The following is a 22082-nucleotide window of genomic DNA, read 5'->3' on the forward strand; positions in this document are numbered from 1 at the left end:
GATTTTAAATAGATTAGCTGGAATTCCATCATCTTTACTAGCCTTATTGTTAGCAATGCTTCTTAAGGCCCACTTGACTTCATTCTCTAGCACGTCTTGCTCTAGATTAGTTACCACACCATCATGGTTATAGTTGATGCTAAGATCTTTATTGTATAGTACTTTTGTTTATTCTTGTCACTATTCTCAATCTCATTTGCTTCTGTCAGGTTCTTAACATTTTCGTCTTTTATCATGCCCATTTTTTGCATGAAACATTCTTTTGATATCTCTGATTTTCTTGAAGAGATTTCTTGCCTTTATCATTCTATTATTGTCTTCTATTTCTTTGCATTGCTCATTTAAGAAAACCTTCCAATCTTTCCTTGTTATTCTCTGGAATTCTGCTTTCAGTTGGCTATATCTTTCCCTTCCTCCTTTAGATTTCACTTTCCTTCTTTCTTCAGGTATTTATAAAGCCTCATCAGACAGTCATTTTGCTTTCTTGCTCTTCTTTTTTTGGAATGTTTGTTGTTGTTACCGTGGCTGCCTCCTCTATGGTATTGGGAACTTCTATCCGTAGTTCTTCAGGTACTTTATGTAGCAGATCTAATCCCTTGAATCTACTCATAACTTCCACTTCGTATTCATAACAGATGTACTTTAAGTCATACCTGTATAATCTGGTGGTTTTCCCTATTTTGTTCAATTTGTCTGAATTTTGCAATAAGTAACTAATGTTCTGAGCCACAGTCAGCTCCAGGTCTTGTGTAACTGACTGAATTAAGCTTCTCCACCTTTGGCTGCTAAGTATAGAATCAACCTGATTTCTATATTGACCATACAGTGATGCACATGTGGAGGGTCACCTTTCAGGTTCTTGAAGAATATTTTCTAGGACCAGAGAGTCACCTTGATAAAATTCTATTAGTTTCTTCCCTGTTTTATTTTGTACTCCAAGGCCAAACTTTCCTCTTTGCTTTAGCATTTTAATCCCCTATTATGAATTTGACATGTTTTGGTATAATTTCTAACATGAAAATTTATTTTCCCTTCCCCTGGAAGCTCTGGATTTTGGCTATGATGTTCTTGGGCATATCATTTTCAGTATTTGTCTTTACTTTTGTCTTGCACTGGACTTCATTGACTCTGGAAGAAAAAGCAAAGCTGACAACTTTGTGCAACTCTGCCTCACTTGAATCCAATTCACATGTGAGTCAAGACATTACCCTATGATGCCATTGGTCTTTTATTTATTTACATGGCATGGAATCCTAGCTCAGTGTATCAGGATGTTTAGCCAATATTATAAAGAGTGATTGGGAATGCAATGTCTTCTGGAGGAAACCAATGAAGAAGGAATTGCTCAAAGTATAGTTCTAGGCTTTGGGGACATAAAGAAAAAGAATGACACTGTCTATTTGTAATATTTCTTTTTGTGGTGGAAAAGAATTATAAATTGAGGGAATGTCCTTCAGTTGGAGAATGGCTGAACCAGTGTAACAACGATGTTGCTAGCAGCTGTTGTGGGATTGAAAGACCACTAACACCAGCACACAGGAAGGCTGCTAGCACAAGTTCTTTAATCTGCTTTTCTAAGGAAAGCAAGTTAAAGGGGTTAACAATCTCACTTTAATTAAACATACATGTATCATTCACTTAGGTCGGGGGAAAAGCCAGTACCCTGAACTTCATAGAATACAAGCAGAAATTGCAAGCGTACATTATATAAACAGAACAAATAAAACATGAATCAGCAGACAGGCTTCTAGCTGTCTGTCCAAGCAACATACTAACAGTTACCAGAGAGAGAAGCACCAACATTTGGATTTTCAAAGCTGGAGGGTGCTGCTTCAATGGCTATCCAGAGTCTTATCACCAACACTCTTCCAATGGGTGTATCCCCAAAGGCAAAATGCTAACCTCTGAGTTTATATGCATTTCTTCAAGGTCAAAGTGCATCACAACCATGGGACTCAAACCTGTATGGGCTAGGCTTTCTTGTTTCTTAAGCAGGTTAAAGACTCTTGATTCAATCAACGATTCCTTACTGCTGAGAGGCACTCCAAACAAAACACAAAAGGGTCCCACCTTACCTGCCTCATTCAAACAAAGGCAAGACTCATTAAATGCATTTGGTTGCCTTAGCACTCAAGCAGAGAAAACATGAAAAAAAAGACCCACCCTGATTACCATTACAACCAGTTGTGTATGTAATGGAATACTATTTTGCCATAAGAAATGATGAGCAGGCAGACTTCAGAAAATCCTGGAAAGACTTAGATGAACTGATGCTGAGTGACATGAGCAAAAACAGGACAACACTGTACACAGTAACAGCCACAATGTGCAATGACTAACTTTGATAGACTTATCTTTTCTTGGCGTGCAAGGACCCAAGACAACTCCAAAGAACACATAATGGAAAATGCCCTCCACATGCAGAAAAAGAACTATCGAGTCTGAGTGCAGATTGAAGCTTGTTCTCTCTTTCCCCTTACGTTTATGTTGTTTGTTTCTTCTTTCTCATGGTTTCTCCCATTGGGTCTAATTCTTCTTTATAACGTGATTAATGTGAATATGAGTTCAATATCAATGTATATGTAGAGTCTATATCAAGTTAAATACCATCTTGGGGTGGAAAGAGATGGGGAGAAAATTTGGAACTCAAAATCTTGTGGAAGTGAATGTTGAAAACTAAAAATAAATTAAAATGCAAATCAGGCCACAGGTCAGGTCAGTCATGGTGGACTGAAGAACAACAATAGATTCCCGTGTAATGCTAATAAAACTTTTTGTTTTCAGAAGAAAAAAAGAATGACACTGTCTTCTTTGAGGACAGACTACTACCTTTCTACCATAGTAATCCTCAGAAAAGACAGACTCCTGATAGAATACATGTGATTAAGTACTCATTTTTATATTTTAGCTGATCATTTAATGAAAAATGCCTGTTCTGTGTTCCACAAGCATCTTTTGTCTCTAATTCCCTTTCCCTTCCACCTGATGGTTTGTTATATGTCAAATATTCATTTTTCTCTTGCAGTATTCTAACTATTCTTTTACTCAGTCTGTTTCTCTTTTCCTAAAACATCTTTGTTCGGCTGAGAAATAGGCATTCCCAATGTATACTATGGTTGTGGTTAGGGAATAGAAATGGGGAGGCTTCCACTGTTTGGGTTCACAGTATGTAAATAATTCAAAAGTTTGTTTTCTAGCTTCAGGGAAAGATCCTAGTATCTAGTCAATTGTTATAGAGGATTTCTAACTAGGAACTTGGAAAATTGTTGCTTAACTTTATTAACAATTCAGAAATTGGATGAATTTTGATCATGTGGAATTTTAAAATGTATTTAGGGTTATTTTTCAATTCCCTCCATTAAAAAAAGTGTCTCTTATAGCCAGTGTATATGCCTGCAGGCTAAGTTCTAAAAAGAAGCAAGGGAAGTAGTGAATTAAAGGTGTCTGTAACCTAAAGGGAAGTTCTATGAAAAGCCAAGCCCAGAATGGTAGAGAAGGGTGTGATCTAAGAGGGTTCCATTCCAATATGTCCTGTTCCCTGGACAGATTGAGGATATGCTGCTTGATTTTGCTCCCCAGTGAACTATGGTTTTGTCACCAACAGTCTGTAGATATCTGCAATTCCAAAGGTGGATTTAGGAGTATTGAGAAATAAACTTAGAATTTGAAATTTGGGGGTTGAAACTCTCATGTGCAAGCACTGATCAAAGCACTGAGGAAAGAATGCAAGAGATCATTGTGAAGGTGCTTCCAGTTGTATGTTACATTATGGAGTCTGAGGAGTAAATTTGGTGTAAAAATGGTTTCAGTTTTGTATATAGTAAACTGCAAATGAATTGGATAGCATATGATAGAAGAAAGATAAAACTTGTTCCCTCTGGTTCATTGGAACCTGGTATGTGGAAGACTGCATATGGGAATTAAGGCTATGACCCAGGTCCTAGTGTCCCTTCTACACTGCCTTGCTCCCCACACAAACATTTCTCCCCAGGCTGTGTATTCCAGTGGAATGACCTATCCATATCATTAAAAATATTCTAAGATCTGATTCTCTAATACACTGTATTTAAATAAAAGTTTTTGAGATCTTTTTGGTTTCTGTTTTTGTAAAAGCCTATTGGGCAGAATGATGTGAAATACAAGGTGACCTAAGGCATAGTATGTCATGACAGTAAGGTTATTAGACTAGAATTACCATCCTACATACTTATGATGATTCTCTATCTTGAAACTCATAAAACTTAATCAATCATTCCTACACAAAACCACAAAGTGTCAACTGTAATTAGGGACTCGGCTTGCCAATTTTTAAAATTATTTTTTAAAAGTTAATAAACATTTATTTTCTCTCTCTCCCACTTTCACTACCTCCCACTACCTCTTCCACATCCCTGATAAATACATAGAGGGGAAACAGAAATCAAGGATATAATTCTAACATAAACTTTTAAGGGAAGCTGGAGAGGTCACAATATTTCATATTACAAACCTGATCCCCTTCTTTCATTTTCCTGCCCCTCTTACCTGGCCCACACCCTCACCATGGCTGACCAAACAACTGTTAAGGCTGTGAAAGTATGGTTCTAAAGGAGAGAAAAGAAAAGCAGTTCTGGGCCATATATTTCCAAGGATAAGTAATTATTTCCAATTTCCAAGGCAAGTGAGGAGGCAGAAAGACAGATCAGCAAAGAGATGCTAACACATTCTGATGGATAAGCCTGAACAGTACTTAGAGAGTAAGAGTAAGAGTAACATGGCTAACAATAATATCAATATAGCTAACATTTGTATAGTACCTACTATATGTCAGACACTGTGTTTTATAATTATTAATAATGTTTTATAATTATTACTTCATTTGATCTTCACAAAAAACACTGGAAAGTAGGTACTATTATTATCACCATTTTACAAATGAGGAAACTGAGGCAAACAGTAATTAAATGACTTGCCCTGGGTCACATAGATAGAAAGTATCTGAGGCCAGATTTGAAGTCAGGTCATTCTGACTCTAGACCAAGAATTCTATCCACCCATTAGTGAGACACAACGTTGAACATGTTTAAGGAGTTGTATGTGACAAAATTGGAGAGAGGGAAAGTAAATTCATGCATAAAAGTTAAGTGTAGAAGTGGAGAATCACATAAGTGAATCACACCTGGAGTGAGACTGTGTATGCACATATGGAAATAACCTTTCTCCTAGTGCCCCCATTAGCTCTCCCACTCTAGAAGTGTCTGAAAAGGTTTTGATGAAAAGCTGAATCATATATTGTTGAGCTATTGACACTATAGATAAGAAATAAATTGCATTCTGGGGAATGGGTGTGTATTTGTTAGTGAGACCAAAGCATCTTTTTCTATATCTTTCTCACACAAAGCCAAATATTTAGTCTTACCCCATTCTTTCCTGACATCCCTAAATCCTCTTTCTTTGGTCTGCAAAGGCAGATATAGTTTAAAAATAAAGGGTCATACAATGTAGTGAAATTGGAGCCAGATGACCTGGGTTCAAATCCCAACATTCCATTTATAAGCTATGTGGTCTTGGGCAAGTCAATTAACTTCTCTTGGTCTAAATTTCCTCATTTTCAAAATGTAAATAAACTTGACTTACATTATATGCTGCAAAGAACTTTGTAGATAGATGCTATAGGTAGATGCTATAGGTAGACACTGGAGCTCCCCTGCATGAAAACACAGATGTTGGTGCTTCCCTGGTAACTATGTACTGAGATGTTGGACAGAAAGCTAGAAGCCTGTCTACTGGTTTGTATTATTTAATCTGTTGATATTTTCTGTTTGTAATTTCTGTTTATATTTGCCCTGAAGTTCAGGGGGCTGATCTTTTCCCCCTGAACTAAGTGAAGAATATATGTACGTTTAGTTGTACTGAGATTGTTAACCTCTTAAAATTACTTTCCTTAGAAAAGCAGATCAAAGAACTTGTGCTGACAGCCTTCTGTGTGCTGTTGTTATTGGCCTTATACCACTAGGAACAAGTGAGAGAGTCACTGTGTACTAATGGTTAGAGTTCAGGATTTGGAGTAAAAAAGACATGTGCAATCTTACCTCTGACATTTACTGCCTGTGTGACCATGGGTAAGTACTTAACATTTCTGAGTTTCAGGAAGCTTTTCTATTAATTTATAGATGATTTGCAGTCTCTGTTGATACAGGATGTTCCTACACTAACAAAATTAAAGTACTGATATAAATGTAAAGCATTATATTAGGCACTTCAGAGACTAAAAGATGAATTCTAGAATTCACAGTGTCCACTTAATACCTGTTTATTAATTAATGCATTAATGAAAAAGTCAGGTTATTTTGCACAAATCTTCCTAGCTACTCCACTTCCTCCATTGGGCCATTATTCTTGTTCAGATTCCTTTTAGCTCTGTCTAGGTTTTAAAATGGAGAAAAAATATGAAAAAATTTATGAAATTATCACAAATCACTAATTGGTTTCATATCAAAAAAACAAAGCTCATTTCCCAGCTATATTCCTTATTTCCATTATTGGGTATCTAGGTTAGATAGCAGGCAAAGAAATAAAGTTGGAACCGGTAGACCTGGGCTTCAGTGGTACCTCAGACACTATCTGAGTGGCCTTTGGCAAGTCACTTAATTTCTATCTACCCCAGTTTTTCTATTTCTAAAGTGAAAGGAAAAATAGCACCTTCCTCCCAAGGCTGTGGTAAAGATCAAAAGAATTACTATATGTAAAGGGCTTTGCAATCCTTAAATGGATATGAGTGTTACATTTTATAGTTGTGCATGTTCTGTATAATGTTCAAATGTTTTTATATTTCAAGCTTACTCTTCATTTTATATAACACACACACACCCAATTCTTAATGTATTGATAATTCATTGTTAAACAAGGTACCAAAATTAAAAAGGCATATTAACAAAATTCCAATTAATGGTATGTTACTCAGGTAAAGGGTTAGCTATCTCAGCAAGACAGTAGAAATTTGAAAATGTGATATTCTGAGGAGAACTGCTATTGAAATTGTAACACAGACTTCTAGGGGAAAACACTTCTGTCGAATTATTATTGCTAAATTATCTGTCTGTTTTTGTAATATATGAAACTTTCATGTGTAGTGAGCAACAAAAATAGCCAGCATGAATTTTCTGGGAATGATAGTAATATACAAAGAGATAGAAATAGATGTTTATCTCCAATTACAAACAGTACTACATCATTATTTTTAAATATTTGCATACCTAAGCAATATTGGGAGGAATAAATGTATTTATATCTAGAATTCTAGAATCAAATTTTAAACAGAATGTAGAATTTAAACCCATTTGTTTTTAATTTAATCAATTAATTTAATATTAATATGCTTTAATTATTTGTTTTAAATTATTGTTTTGTAATTACTTTTAGTTAAGTTTATTTGAGATATTATACAATTATCACCAGAATTTAATTTCAGTAATTTTTAGCATGTTCTTCAAGTGAATTGATCTAGAATAGAAAAAGAGTAGGAGACTGGTCTGAATTGCCTTTGAGAAATTGCAAAATTGATTTACTAATTCCAAACAGAGTCTTTTAATGACCCTCAAAACAAAGATACATCTTTTTTAAAAAATGCAGACTTACTGAATTACTAATTTTATTAAAAACTGAATGCTTTCAATTTAAACCATTATACCCTGTAACTTGAATGGTAATGTAATATTTATATATTTTTGCATCATTGTCTCTTAGCAGTGATTCTTCTAAACTCCAACCCCACCAGAAATAGAATCTTGCCATGTAACAGAGAAATAAACTACCTAAGAGAAAGAAACTAACACATTGATGATATTCGACAATCTGTCTAATTCCATATGTATAGTCTGCCAAGAGTAGAAAGATATGTTTTACTATCTGTGCTCAGAAGTCAAGAATGATCACTGTACTAGTATCTTTAGGTATTGTTTTTCTTTATATTATTGTGGTCATTATGTAAGTTATTATCTTGCTTCTGTTTATTTCCCTCTGCTTCAGTTCCTACGAGACTTCCCATCTTCTGAATTTTAACATTAGCAATTTTTTATAATGCAGTAATATTCTGCTAAATTAATATAGTACAAGTTGTGCATACTTTCCACAATCCTTACAGTTATTTTTTCCAGTTCTGTTTTTTGTCATTACAAAAATGTTACTATTAATATACTTTTGGTACTATGGAACATTTTTTTATTTTTGGCCTTTGGGGAGCATATTCGTAGTAATGCTATCAAAGAGTATGTATAGCTCTAGTGACTTCTAGTGTTGTTGCAAAGCACCATTAAACCAATTCACAACTATACCAAAAGTATTCCTGTGTAGCCACAGACTTTGTGACATGTATCATCTTATCCTCTGTGATCCTCATCAATATGAGATACTGGGTACAATTTTATAGTGATTTAAATTTTGCTTAATATTAATAGTTTCTTTTGTTATTAATAGTTCTTTGTTGATAGTTTACATTTTAGCTTTAAAAATTCTCTTCATATTTTTGATAACATCAGTTGAATCTTAAATATTATCTATTGTGTCAATTCACTGAATATGTTGAATATGAGGCTTTTATCACTGATATTTGATTCAAATATTTTACCAACAAGTAGCTAGATTATTTTCATATTTTCAGTGTATCAATTTTCTTTGTGCAAAATTTTTAATATTACATAATCAAATTATTAAACTTTATTTAAAAATTTCTTTCCCCTGCTATTTTAAGAATTCTCTCTCAGGCATAGTGTTCTAGTTACTTTAATTTTCTCAATTAAAAAACAAATAATTCATCTTTCACATTCAGATTGAGTAGCTATTTCTAATCTATCATAAGGCACATAGAAATCAAATAAGGGTTGATTATTGTGTTTATGGTAAGAAGTCTAGGGTGAGAAATGACACAGATAATTAAAATTATAAGGCAATAGCATCTTGACAGAGGTCAACTCTATATGGTTATAAGATATGTTGTTTTAATGACATGGCTTTTAACTTTATCATTCAACAGAAACTGCTCTCTCCAAATTTACCAATGAGTTCTTAATTGGCAAATCCAATGACTTTTTCTCAAGTCTCATTCATCTTGGTTTCTTTACAGTATTTGGCAATTATGTGTGTGCGTGTGTGTGTGTGTGTGTGTGTGTGTGTGTGTGTTTGTCATTGTTTAGTATTGTTTAGTCCTGTACAACTCTTTGTGACTCCATTTGTGGTTTTCTTGGCAAAGATACTAGAGTGGTTAGCCATTTCCTTCTCCAGCTCATTTCACAGATAGGAAAACTGAAGCAAACAGGGTTAAGTGACTCATCCAGGGAGACATAGCTAGTAACTCTCTCTGAGTCAGGATTTGAACTCAAGTCTTACTGACTCTAGGTCTAACATTCTGTTCAGAGGGACTAACATCTCTGGTATGAGGACTTGCTAAGACTTTTTCAGGGCTGCTCATTCACCTGTGTTTTCCACCTTCACCCATCTTTCACCCATGGCTCCGAGAAGCTGTAGCACATGCAGTGGCCACGTCTCAGTCTTAACAGATGGACTCAAAAGGGTTGAGAGTAACCAACGTGGCTCAAACCTGTTAGTGAGTTTGGGGATGTCTACCCCAAGCATGTTAAGATTTCCTCTACCAGAATGGGCAGATGAGAACAGTTTGTTCTAATGGCCATTAAAGTGGCAAGTGCTGTGGTGTGCTTAGGATGTGGTTAGATATTGAAGATGCCAAGGTCATCCACTATAGCCTGGGCTATCACCAGGACATGTTTTCTATGTTATGTATGTCTGTCATCTATACTTTTGTCCTACCATTGGTCTTCAATAACTTAGGAATACAGAATGAATCTGATGACTGGTCAATTTGGCTTCACTTCAAGAAATTCAAGAAATCACCTGTGATGTCATTGATTCCCTTCAGAAATGAAGGATGAATAACAACACATAGCATTTAACACTACTGATCACATTTCCTTCTGGGATACTCTCTCTTCTCTAGATTTTCATGACATTGCTCTTTCCTAGTTCTGGTATCTGTCCAACTGATACATTTCAGTCTTTTGCTGTTCTTTATTCATGTGATGCCCACTAATCATAGATGTCCCCCAAGATCTTTTCTTTTCCCTCTTCTCTTTTCCATCTATAACATTTCACTTTCTTGCCTGATTTGCTCCCATGGGTTTGATTATTATTTCTATGTAGATGATTCCCAGATTTATAAAACTAGCTTTAGTGTCTTCTGAGCTACTGGCCAAAATCACCATCTTCCTTTTGGATATATCAAATTGGATGTTCCATGGGTATTTCAAACTCAATATGTTCAAAACAAAATCCATTATCTTACCCCACTCCACAAAGACCTTCTCTTATTCTAGACTTTTCTATTACTGCTTAGGGCTACTATTATCTCAGTAACTCAAACTAACAACCTCAATATCATTTTGACTCCCATTCTCATTCACCCCATACATTGTCTTTTAGCAAGACTTGCTAAATGAAAAGAATTTGAGGGAATTAGTATAGGCAATAACTAAACAAAACTATCAGTCTTTGCAAATGGTATATTGGAGAACAGTAGATAATTAACTACACAACTAGCTGAAATAATTAACAATTTTAGCAAAGTTGTGGGATAGAAAATAAATCCACACAAATGAACAGAATGTCTACATATCACCAACAAAGTCCAACAGCAAGAGATAGAAAGAGAAATTCCATTTAAAATAACTGTAGACTATATAAAATAATTGGGATTTTAGCTATTAAGACAAATCCAAGAACTATATAAACACAATTATAAAATATTTTCCACAAAAATAAAGTCAGATCTAAATAACTGGAAAAAATCTTAATTGCTTATGGGTAGACTGAGCCAATATAATAAAAAAGATAATTTTATCTAAATTAATTAATTTATTTAGTGTCTTGCCAATTAAAGGGCATCTACGTAGTGCAATACAATGTCTGGAATCAGAAGACTCACCTTTGTTTGTTCAAATCTGGCCTCAGACACTTCTACCTGTGGGACCCTGAGCAAGTCACTTAACCATATTTGCCTCAGTTCCTCATCTATAAAGTGAGCTGGAGAAGGAAATGGCTAATCACTCCAATATCTTCATGAAGAAAACCCTAAATGGATTCTTGAAGAGTCAGACACAACTAAATGACTGAACAACAAAATACCAAACAGACGGCCAAAATTTATTTTATAGAGCTAGAAGAATAATAACAAAATTAATCTGGAATAACAAAATATCAAGAATATTCCAAGGGAATACATGAAAAAAATGTGAAAGAAGGGGGCTTAGCCATGCCAGATCTCAAAGTACTACAAAGCAGTAATCACTGAAACAATCTAGTACTGGCCAAGAAATAGAACGATGGATCAGTGGAATAGATTAGGTTCACAATGCATGGTAGTAAATGACCATAGCAAACTAGTGTTCAATGAACTCAAAGATCCAAACTTTGCATTCAAGAACTCTCCATTTCACAAAAATTGCTGGGAAAACTGGAAAGTAATTTGGCAGAAACTAGTCATAAACCTACATCTCACATTATATACCAAAATAAGTTCAAAATGGGTAAATGAGTTAGATATGAAGAGTAAATTCATAAGTAAATTAAGAGAGCATGGGTAAATTTATCATTCATACTGATGGATAAGGGGAGAATTTATGACCAAACAAGAGATAGAGAGCATTATGAAGTGTAAAATAGATATGTTGATTATACTAAATTAAAAAAGTTTTTGCAGAAACAAAACCAATGCAGCCAAGATTAGAAGGAAAGTGGAAAGCTGGGAAACAATCTTTACAGCAATTTTCTCTGACAAAGGCCTCATTTCTCAAAGAAATAGAAAGTTGAGTCAAGTTTATAAGACTTCAAATTATTCCCTAATTGATAAATGGTCAAAGGATATGAATAGGTTGTTTTCAGAAGAAGAAATCAAAGCTGTCCATAGTCATAAAAAGAAAATGCTCTAAATCACTAATTAGAAAATTCAAATTAAAACAACTCTCAGATACCACCTTATATTTTTCAAATTGGCTAATGTGAAAGAAAAATAAAATGATAAATGTTGGGGAGGATGTAGGAAAATTTGGACAATAATGCCTGTTGTCAGAGTTGTGAGTTAATTCAACCATTCTGAAGAGCAATATAGAACTGTGCTTAAAAGATCATCATACTTTACATACCTTTTGACTTAGGAATAACACTAATATGTCTGTATTCCAAGGAGACAAAAAAAGGAAAAGGATATTTAGGAACAACAATATTTATACTATTTCTCTTAGTGGTGGCAAAGAATTGGATATTAATTAGATGTCCATCACACGGGCATGACTGAAGAAGTTGAGGTATATGATTATTATGGAAAGCAGGATGCTTTCAAAAAACCTGGAAAGACATGTAACCTTCTGCTAAATGAAATTAGCAGAACCAGAAGAACATCATACACAGTAATAACAATATTGGACAATGATCAACTGTGACTGATAGCTATTTTCAACACAATTCTGAAGGACTCATAATGAAAAAATGCTATCCACTTCCATAGAAAGAACTGATGGAGTCCCAATGCAGATTGAAGCACACTTATTTGGCTTTATCTTTTTTTTTGGTTTGCATTTTCTTTCACAACAAGACTGATATATAAATATGTTTTACATGAGTGCACATATATAACCAATATCAACTTGCTTCCCTTCTCAATGAGATAGGAAGAGAGGAAGTGAAAGCGAATCTGAAACATAAAATTGTAAAATATGTATGTTAATTTTTTACATGTAATTGGAAAAAAATATCTTTGAAAAAAAAAGACTTGTTGCTACCTTCATTACATCTTTTATATACACTCCCTTCTATCTCCTCACAAGGCCACCACATTAAAGGTTCTCATTACCTCACTCCTACACTATTGAAAAAATCTTCTGGTTGATTTTCCTGCCTCATCTCTCTCTCCTCTAATCTATCTTACACTCAACCAGAGTGTTTTCCTAAAGCATACATCTCACCGTGCTACCCCACTACTCAAAAATGTGACAGTGGCTCCCTATTACTTCCAATAACAAGTGAAAAATCCTCTATTTGGCATTTAAAATCCTTAATAACCTGCCCCTTAGAATGTAGGTGAGAGATTTTGTGGTGCAAGACAAGAACTGTTCAGTAGTTGTAATTGTCATGGAACTAAAACAAGGGATAAGGTCTGATAGTTGAGAGAAAGCTTGGAAAGAAAGTGGAAAGAAAAACTTTGGACCAAGAAAGACAGGTCATCTTTGGAGGTAGGGTGGGGTGGGGCATGAAAATAAAAGGGAATTGTGAAGAAGTGGCAGTGTAACAGGGAGTTGTCTTTTAAAATTCAGGCTTACCTTTTTTTTCCACTCAAAGAATGTGGAGTTTTTTTTCAAAAATTTTAAAATTACAATCTAATCAAGGAGACAAAATTTTATGTTTTTAACTTTTTAATCGAGTTCTAAATTTTTCTGTTCCTCCTTCCCTTCTTCCTAAAATGGTAAGCAATTTGATATAAGTTAGATCTGTGCAATCATGTAAAACATATTTCCATGTTAGTCACAGTTGTTAAAGAAGGAAGAGATGAATGGAAAAAAAAACATAAAAAATAAAGTAAGTGAAAATAGCATGCTTTGATTCGCATTTAAAGTCCTTCAATGCTTTATATGTATGTGTATAGCATTTGCCATCATGAGTCCTTTGTAATTGTCTTGGATCATAAAATTGCTGAGAAGAGCTAAGTCATTCATTGTTGATCGTCACACAATGTTACTGTTACTATGCACAATAATTTTTCTCTTCTGATCACTTCACTATATCAGAACATGTAAGTCTGTCCAGGATTTTCCTGAAATCTGCCTGCTCATCATTTCTTATAGCACAAGAGTATTTCATTACATTCACATAACACAACTTATTCAGCCATTCCACAAGTGATGGGCATCCTCTCAATTTCCAATTTTTTGCCACCACAAAGAGAACTTCTGTAAATATTTTTGTACATGTAAGTTTTTTCCCCCTTTTATGATCTCTTCAGGATAAAGACCTAGTAAAAGTGATTTAGAACATTTCTTTACGTGTTATAGACAGATTCGATTTTTTTAAAATTTATTTATTTATTTTTAGTTTACCACACACGGTTCTACATAGTTTTGAGTTCCAGATTTTCTCCCCTCCCTCCCCCCTCCCTCCCCAAGATGGCATGGAATCTCATCTCATATAACTGTCATGTATAATTCGCATTGAATTAATTTATGCACTAGTCAAGTTGTGGAGAAGAATTTTGACCCACAGAATTTTCATCTGAAAAATGCCTGTTCATATCCTCTGACCATTTAACAATTGGGGAATGGCTTGCATTCTTATAAACTTGAATCAGTTCTCTATATGTTTGAGAAATGAGGACTTTATAATGACACTTATGATGATGGTTTCCCAGCCTTCTAATTTCCTTCTGATCTTGGTTGCATTGGTTTTGTTTGTGCAAAACATTTTTAATTTAATAAAATCAAAATGACCTATTTTACATTTCTTGATGCTCTCTATTTCGCGTTTGGTCATAAATTCTTCCCTTCTCCACAGATCTGATAGGTAGGCTATTCCTTGCTCTTCTACTTTTCTTATGGTACCCCACTTTATGTTTAAATCATGTACTCATTTTGACCTTATCTTGGTATATACCTAGTTTGTGTCAAATTATTTTTCCAGTTTTACCAGCAGTTTTTGTCAAATAGTAAAGTCTTATCCCAGAGGCTGAGGTCTATGGGTTTATCAAACACTGGGTTACTATCATCATTTACTACTACCTCTTGTATATCTAACCTATTCTACTGATCCACCACTCTATTTCTTAGACAGTACCATATAGTTATTTTTTCAAACTTTTTTAAAATTTAATTTATTTAATATATTTAGTTTTCAGCATTGATTTTCACAAGAGCTTGAATTACAAATTTTCTCCCCATTTCTACCCTCCCCCCTCCAAGATGCCATGTATTCTGGTTGCCCTGTTCCCCAGTCAGCCTTCCCTTCTGACACCCCATTCCCCTCCCATTCCCTTTTCCCTTCCATTCTTGTAAGGCAAGATAAATTTCTACACCCCATTGCCTGTGTATCTTATTTTCTAGTTGCATGCAAAAACTTTTTTTGTTGTTGTTTTTGGACATCTGTTTTTAAAACTTTGAGTTCCAAATTCTCTCCCCTCTTCCCTTCCCACCCACCCTCCCTAAGAAGTCAAGCAATTCAACATAGGCCACCTGCGTATCATTATGTATAACCCTTCCACAATACTCATGTTGTGAAAGACTAACTATATTTTGCTCTTTCCTAACCTATCCCCCTTTATCCAATTTTCTCCCTTGACCCTGTCCCTTTTTGGAAGTGTTTGTTTTTGATTACTTCCTCCCCCATCTGCTCTTCCTTCTATCATCTCCCCTCTTTTATCTTCTTCCTCCTTTCCTGTGGGGTAAGATACCCAATTGAGTGTGTATGGTATTCCCTCCTCAGGTCAAATCTGATGAGAGCAAGATTCACTCATTCCCCCTCACCTGCCTTATCTTCTCTTCCTACAGAACTGCTTTTTCTTGCCACTTTTATGTGAGATAATTTACCCCATTCTATCTCTCCCTTTCTCAATATATTCCTCTCTCATCTCTTAGTCTGATTTTATTTCTTTTAGATATCATCCCTTCACCACCTTCAACTCACCCTATGCCCTCTCTCTCTCTCTCTCTCTCTCGCTCTCTCTCTCCTCTCTCCCTCTCGCTCTCCCGCGCGCTCTCTCTCTCTCTCTCTCTGCCTCTCTATCTGTCTCTCTCTCTCTGTCTCTGTCTCTCTCTGTCTCTCTCTCTCTCTCTCTCTCTCTCTCTCTATATATATATATATATATATATACACACATATACACACATACACATGTACACCCATATATATACATACATATACATACACACACACACACATATATATATATATATATATATATGCATATTCCCTTCAGCTACCCTAATACTGAGGTCTCATGAATCATACACATCATCTTTCCATGTAGGAATGTAAACAAAACAGTTCAACTTTAGTAAATCCCTTGCAATTGCCGTTTCTTGATTACCTTTTCATGCTTCTCTTGATTCTTGTGTTCAGACAAAAGACTTCAGACTTTCAAGACTTTCAGAAGTCAAATTTTCTATTCAGCTCTGGTCTTTTCACTGAGAAAGCTTGAAAGTCCTCTATTTTATTGAAAATCCATATTTTGCCTTGTAGCATGATACTCAGGTTTGCTGGGTAGGTGATTCTTGGTTTTAATCCTAGCTCCATTGACCTCCGGAATATCATATTCCAAGCCCTTCAATCTCTTAATGTAGAAGCTGCTAGATCATGGGTTATTCTGATTGTGTTTCCACAATACCCAAATTGTTTCTTTCTGGCTGCTTGAGGTATTTTCTCCTTGATCTGGGAGCTCTGGAATTTGGTGACAATATTCCAAGGAGATTTCTTTTTGGGATCTATTTGAGGAGGTGATAGGTGGATTCTCTCAATTTCTATTTTGCCTTGTGGCTCTAGAATATCAGGGCAGTTCTCCTTGATAATTTCTTGAAAGATGATATCTAAGCTCTATTTTTGATCATGACTTTCAGGTAGTCCAATAATTTTTAAATTATCTCTCCTGGATCTATTTTCCAGGTCAGTGGTTTTTCCAATGAGATATTTCACATTGTCTTCCACTTTTTCATTCCTTTGGTTCTGTTTTATAATATCTTGATTTCTCATCAAGTCACTAGCTTCCACTTGCTCCAATCTAATTTTTAAGGTAGTATTTTCTTCAGTGGTCTTTTGGACCTCCTTTTCCATTTGGCTAATTCTGCCTTTCAAGGTATTCTTCTCCTCATTGGCTTTTGGGAACTCTTTTGCCATTTGAGTTAGTCTATTTTTAAGGTGTTGTCTTCTTCAGTATATTTTTCAGTATTTTTGGGGGTCTCCTTTAGCAATTCATTGACTTGTTTTTCATGGTTTTCTCACATCCTTCTCATTTCTCTTCCCAATTTTTTCTCTACTTCTCTAACTTCCTTTTCCAACTCCTTTTTGAGCTCTTCCATGGCCTGAGAACAGTTCATGTTTTTCTTGAAGGCTTTTGTTGTAGGCTCTTTGACTTTGTAGACTTCTTCTGGCTGTATGTTTTGGTCTTCTTTGTCACCAAAGAAAGATTCCAAAGTCTGAGACTGAATCTGGGTGTGTTTTCGCTGCCTGGCCATGTTCCCAGCCAACTTACTTGACCCTTGAGTTTTTCAGTGGGGTATGACTGCTTGGAGACTTAAGAGTACTATGTTCCAGCTTGAGGGCATGTGCTGCCACCCCTCCTTCTCCAAGAACCCCCAACCCGGACTGGACTCAGATCTTCAGCAGGCTCTGAATTACTCCTGCTCTGATCCGCCACTTAATGCCTCCCACCAGGTGGGCCTGGGGCCAGAAGCAACTGCAGCCACAGTTCTGTAGCTGCCCCACCTCTGCTGTCCCTGGGGCAGTGGCCGAACCACTAACTCCTTCTTTTGGTCTGTCCCCAGTAGCTTTTCCCACTAACCTTCTCTGTTGTCTTTGGTGTTTGTGGGTTGAGAAGTCTGGCAACTGCCACAGCTCACTGATTCAGGGTACTAGGGCCTGCTCTGCCTGGCTCCTGGTCTGGTTGGTCTGTGTGGCCCATGCTGGGCTCTGCTCCACTCTGTTCTACTCCCAGCCCCATGCATGAAAGACCTCACCCAGCAACCATCCAGGCTGTCCTGGGCTGGAGCCCTGCTTCCCTTGGCTATTTTGTGGGTTCTGCAGTTCCAGAATTGGTTCAGAGCCATTTTTTATAGGTTTTTGGAGGGACTTGGCAGGGAGCTCATGCTAGTCCCTGCTTTCCAGCCACCATCTTGGCTCCCCCAGTACCATATAGTTCTAATGATTACTGCTTTATAAAATAGTTTGAGATATGGTATTACCAGGCCTCCTTCCTTTGCATTTTCTTTAATTAATTCCCTTGATTTTCTTGACCATTTGTTCTTCCAGCTAAAATTTGTTGTTATTTTTATCTAGCTCTATCAAATAGTTTTTGGTAGTTTGATTGATATGGCACTGAATAAATAAATTGGTTTAAGCCGAATTAACTTTTTATTATATTGGCTCAACCAGTCCATGAGCAATTGATTTTTTTTTCAGTTGCTTAGGTCTGATTTTATTCATATGAAAAATGTTTTGTAGTTTTGTTCATATAGTTAATGGCATTGTCTTGGTGGGAAGACTCCTAAGCATTTTATATCATCTAAAGTTATCTTAAAACTTTATCTCTTGCTGCTGGAATTTGTTGGTAACATATAGAAGTGCTGGTCATTTATGAGGGTTTATTTTATATTCTGTAACTTTGCCAAAGTTATTAATTATTTCAAGTAGTTTTTAGTTGATTCTCTGGGATTCTCTAAGTAAACCATGAAATCATCTGCAAAGAGTGATAGTTTTGTTTCCTCATTGCCTGTTCTACTTCCTTCAATTTCTTTTTCTTCTCTTGTTGCTAAAACTAAAATCCATTGTACAATATAGAATTATAGTGGTGACAATGGTCATCCTTGCTTCACCCCAATGTTATTGGGAAAGCTTTTGCTTGTCCCCATTACAGATAATGCTTGCTCATGGTTTTAGATTGATACTTCTTAACCATTTAAGGGATCTTATTTTTATTCCTATGGTTTCTAGTGGTTTTAGTAGGAATTGGTGCCACATTATGTCAAATGCTTTTTCAACATCTATTGAGATAATCATACAACCTCTTTTTGTTTTGTTATTGACATGGTCAATTATGCTGATAGTTTTCCTAATATTCACCCAACTCTGCATTCCTGGCATAAATTCCACCTAGTCATTAATGTGTGATCCTTGTGATATATTGCTGTAATCTCCTTGCTAGTATTTTATTTAAATTTTTTGCATTTATATTCATTGAGGAAATTGGTCTACAGTTGTCTATCTCTGTTTTAGCACTTCCTGGTTTAGGTATCAGCATCGTATTTGTGACATAAAAGAAAGTTGGTGAGACTCCTCTGACTATTTTTCCTCTGGAAAATGCCTGTTTGCCTGGAACTGTGCTGAGCAACATGGAGGTCTAGCCACTGGCCTGTTTTCCCAGGGCTATGCTGAATCAAATAGTGGTTCCTACAACTGGATTTGGTTTCCCAGAGAAGTTAATCAGTTTTAAACACCAATTTCATGATGGCATGCTTCCTTGGTTCTGGATAATTGGTGATGCTCCTGTGCTTTCCCAGTCACCAATGGAGTGAAACAAGACTGTGTGCTTGCTCCCATACTTTTAACATGGTGTTTTCAGACATGTTATAAAATGTCTTTAATGAGGACAAACAAGGCATCAAGTTCAGCTACCACACTGATGGTAAATTCTTCAACTTCAAATGGCTACAAGCCAAGAATAAAGTGGAGGGAGTGTTAGTGTATTACTTTTTGTTCACAGATGATTGTGCACTCAATGCAGCCTTTGAAGCTGAGATGCAACATGTATGGATCATTTCTTTGCTGCTTGTGCTAACTTTGCCCTAACAATTAACACCAAGAAAACATCAGCCAGCACCACAACACCCATACATAGTACCATTGGTTAAAGCTAATGGAGAAGTTTTGAAGGTTGTGAATAAGTTCACTTACCTTGGTAGTGTACTTTCAGGGACATACATACTGATAATGAGGTTGATGCACATATTGCCAGAGCTACTTCAGTGTTTGAGAGTGTTTCAACAATTTGGCTAGCAGCTGCTGTGGGGGTGAAAAACCAACAGCAACCAGCTCACAGAATGCTGCAAGCCCAGGTTCTTTTGATCTGCTTTACTAAGGAAAGCAATGTTATGGGGTTAACAATCTTACTTTAATCCAGCATACAAATATCATTCACTTAGTTCAGGGGAAAGAGCCAGCACCCTGAACCACAGAACAAATACAAACAAATTACAAACATCAACAAACAGACCAAATACAATTCATAGTTACCAACTTCTGAGTTCAGCCAGGAGCTCAACAAGGGCTGGCCCAGAGTCATGCAATACTCCTGCTGCAGGTTAGAGTTCCAAAAAAAGAAAGCCAACCTCTGGTTTTATATCTTTTTCAGGGTCGAGGGAGTCATACATGTGACTCACCCACATGACCTAAAATCATCACAAAATTGTGACTTAAACCCACGTGGTCTAAAAGCCTCTGATATCACAAACATGTCACTCAAACACATGTAAAATAGGCTTTCCCTTGAGGCAAGGAGGTCATCAAAGACTCCTAATTTAATCAAGAAAATGAAGGCCAAACTCTTCAAGGGCACTTGGTTGAATTAAGTGCTAAGAGCCCATTTTGATTGCCAATACAGTGAGGCTCTGAAGAAAAGTGTGGGAACAGAGCTGTTGTGCTGACCTTTTGGTTGTATGCTGGTGAGACATGGACATTATACCAGTGCCATGCCAGGAAACTGAATCACTTCCATTTGAATTGTCTTAGGAAGATTCTGAAGATCACCTGGCAGGATAAGACACCAGACACTGAGGTCCTTTCTTGAACTAAACTGCCAAGCATTCTGACTCTACTGCAGAGAACACAACTATGATGGGCTGGTCTTGTTGTTCAAGTGCCAAATATATCCTTGTCTAAAAGATTATTTTATGGAGAATTCACATAGGACAAGCACTCACATGATGTTCAGAAGAAGTAATACCAGCTACTCTCAAGGTCCCTCTTAAGAATTTTTGAATTGATTGTGTGACATGGGAGACACTGGAACAGGAGCACCCAGGATGGCCTGTCCTCATCTGAAAAGTTGCTGCTCTCTATGAGCAAAGCAGAACTGAAGTAACATAAAAGTAATGCAAGAGGCACAAATTTGGAGAATCCACTCCAAATGTTCACATGGACTACTTGTGCCCAAATCTGTGGTAGAGCATTCTGAACTCATATTGGTCTGATCAGCCACAGTCAGAAGCATTGTAACTCTAACATAATGGTGTCATTTTGATCCATTTTGAGAATGAAGAACAACAACCATAACCACTTTTTAAGGAGTTGTTTTCTTCATTGGATTTTTGTACCTCCTTTTCCATTTGACCAATTCTACTTTTTAAGGAGTTGTTTTCTTTTTCCAAGCTGTTGACTCTTTTGTTTTCTTTCAAATTCTCTTGCATATTTCTCATTTGTTTTCCCAATTTTTCTTCTACCTCTCCTATTTCATTTTTAAACTCCTTTCGGAGCTCTTCCATAAGTGCTTTCTGGATTGAAGGCCAATTCCCATTATTTTGAGAGGCTTGGCCCATAGGTGTTTTAACATTTTTGTCCCCTTCTGATTTTGTGTCTTGCCATAATAACTGTTGCCATAATAACTTTCTGTAGTCAGATTCTGTTTTTGTTGTTATTTTTTGTTCATTATTTACAGTATTTTCCTTTCTTTTAAATGTGAACTCTGTTCCTGAAGTGTAAGGCACACTGTCCTAAGCTTCTTGTTGCACTGGCAGTAGGCCCTGGCTGTTTACCTGGTGTGGACTGATGTTGCCCTAAGGGCCATGGGGGACCTTGAATCTGGTCCTATTCTGAAGAGATTAGGTGGGGAGCTATCTGGTGCTGCTGGAGGCCATGGGATCTGGCAGCTTACCCAGTACTGAGCCAAGGCACTTGGTGGTGGATTGTGGTGGGCGGTTCCCAATGCTGATGAATACACATATGTTGAGGTCCATGGGAGGTCCTGGCATTGGTGTCTACCTGTCTGCCTGGGGTTATTCTGAAACACATGGCAGATTTTGTAGTGGGGATTGTCTGCTCTGCTGCACTGGGCCTCAAGGCCTCCCATTGGGTTGCCAAATCAGGGCTTGCTGCTGGCTTGCTGAGACCCTTCCTATCCTGGACTGCACTCTTATTTTGCCTGAGTGACACAGACCTTTTCTGCTGACCTTCCAAGGTTCTTGGGCTAGAATATTGTTTCCCCTCATCTTACTTCCTGGCTCTGCTATCCTAGGATTCATTTTGGGATGATGACTTACAGGTGTTTGAAGTGAATATGTGATAGTTAGGGT

Source organism: Trichosurus vulpecula, chromosome 1 (assembly GCF_011100635.1).
Source record: "Trichosurus vulpecula isolate mTriVul1 chromosome 1, mTriVul1.pri, whole genome shotgun sequence".
Lineage (NCBI taxonomy): Eukaryota > Metazoa > Chordata > Mammalia > Diprotodontia > Phalangeridae > Trichosurus > Trichosurus vulpecula.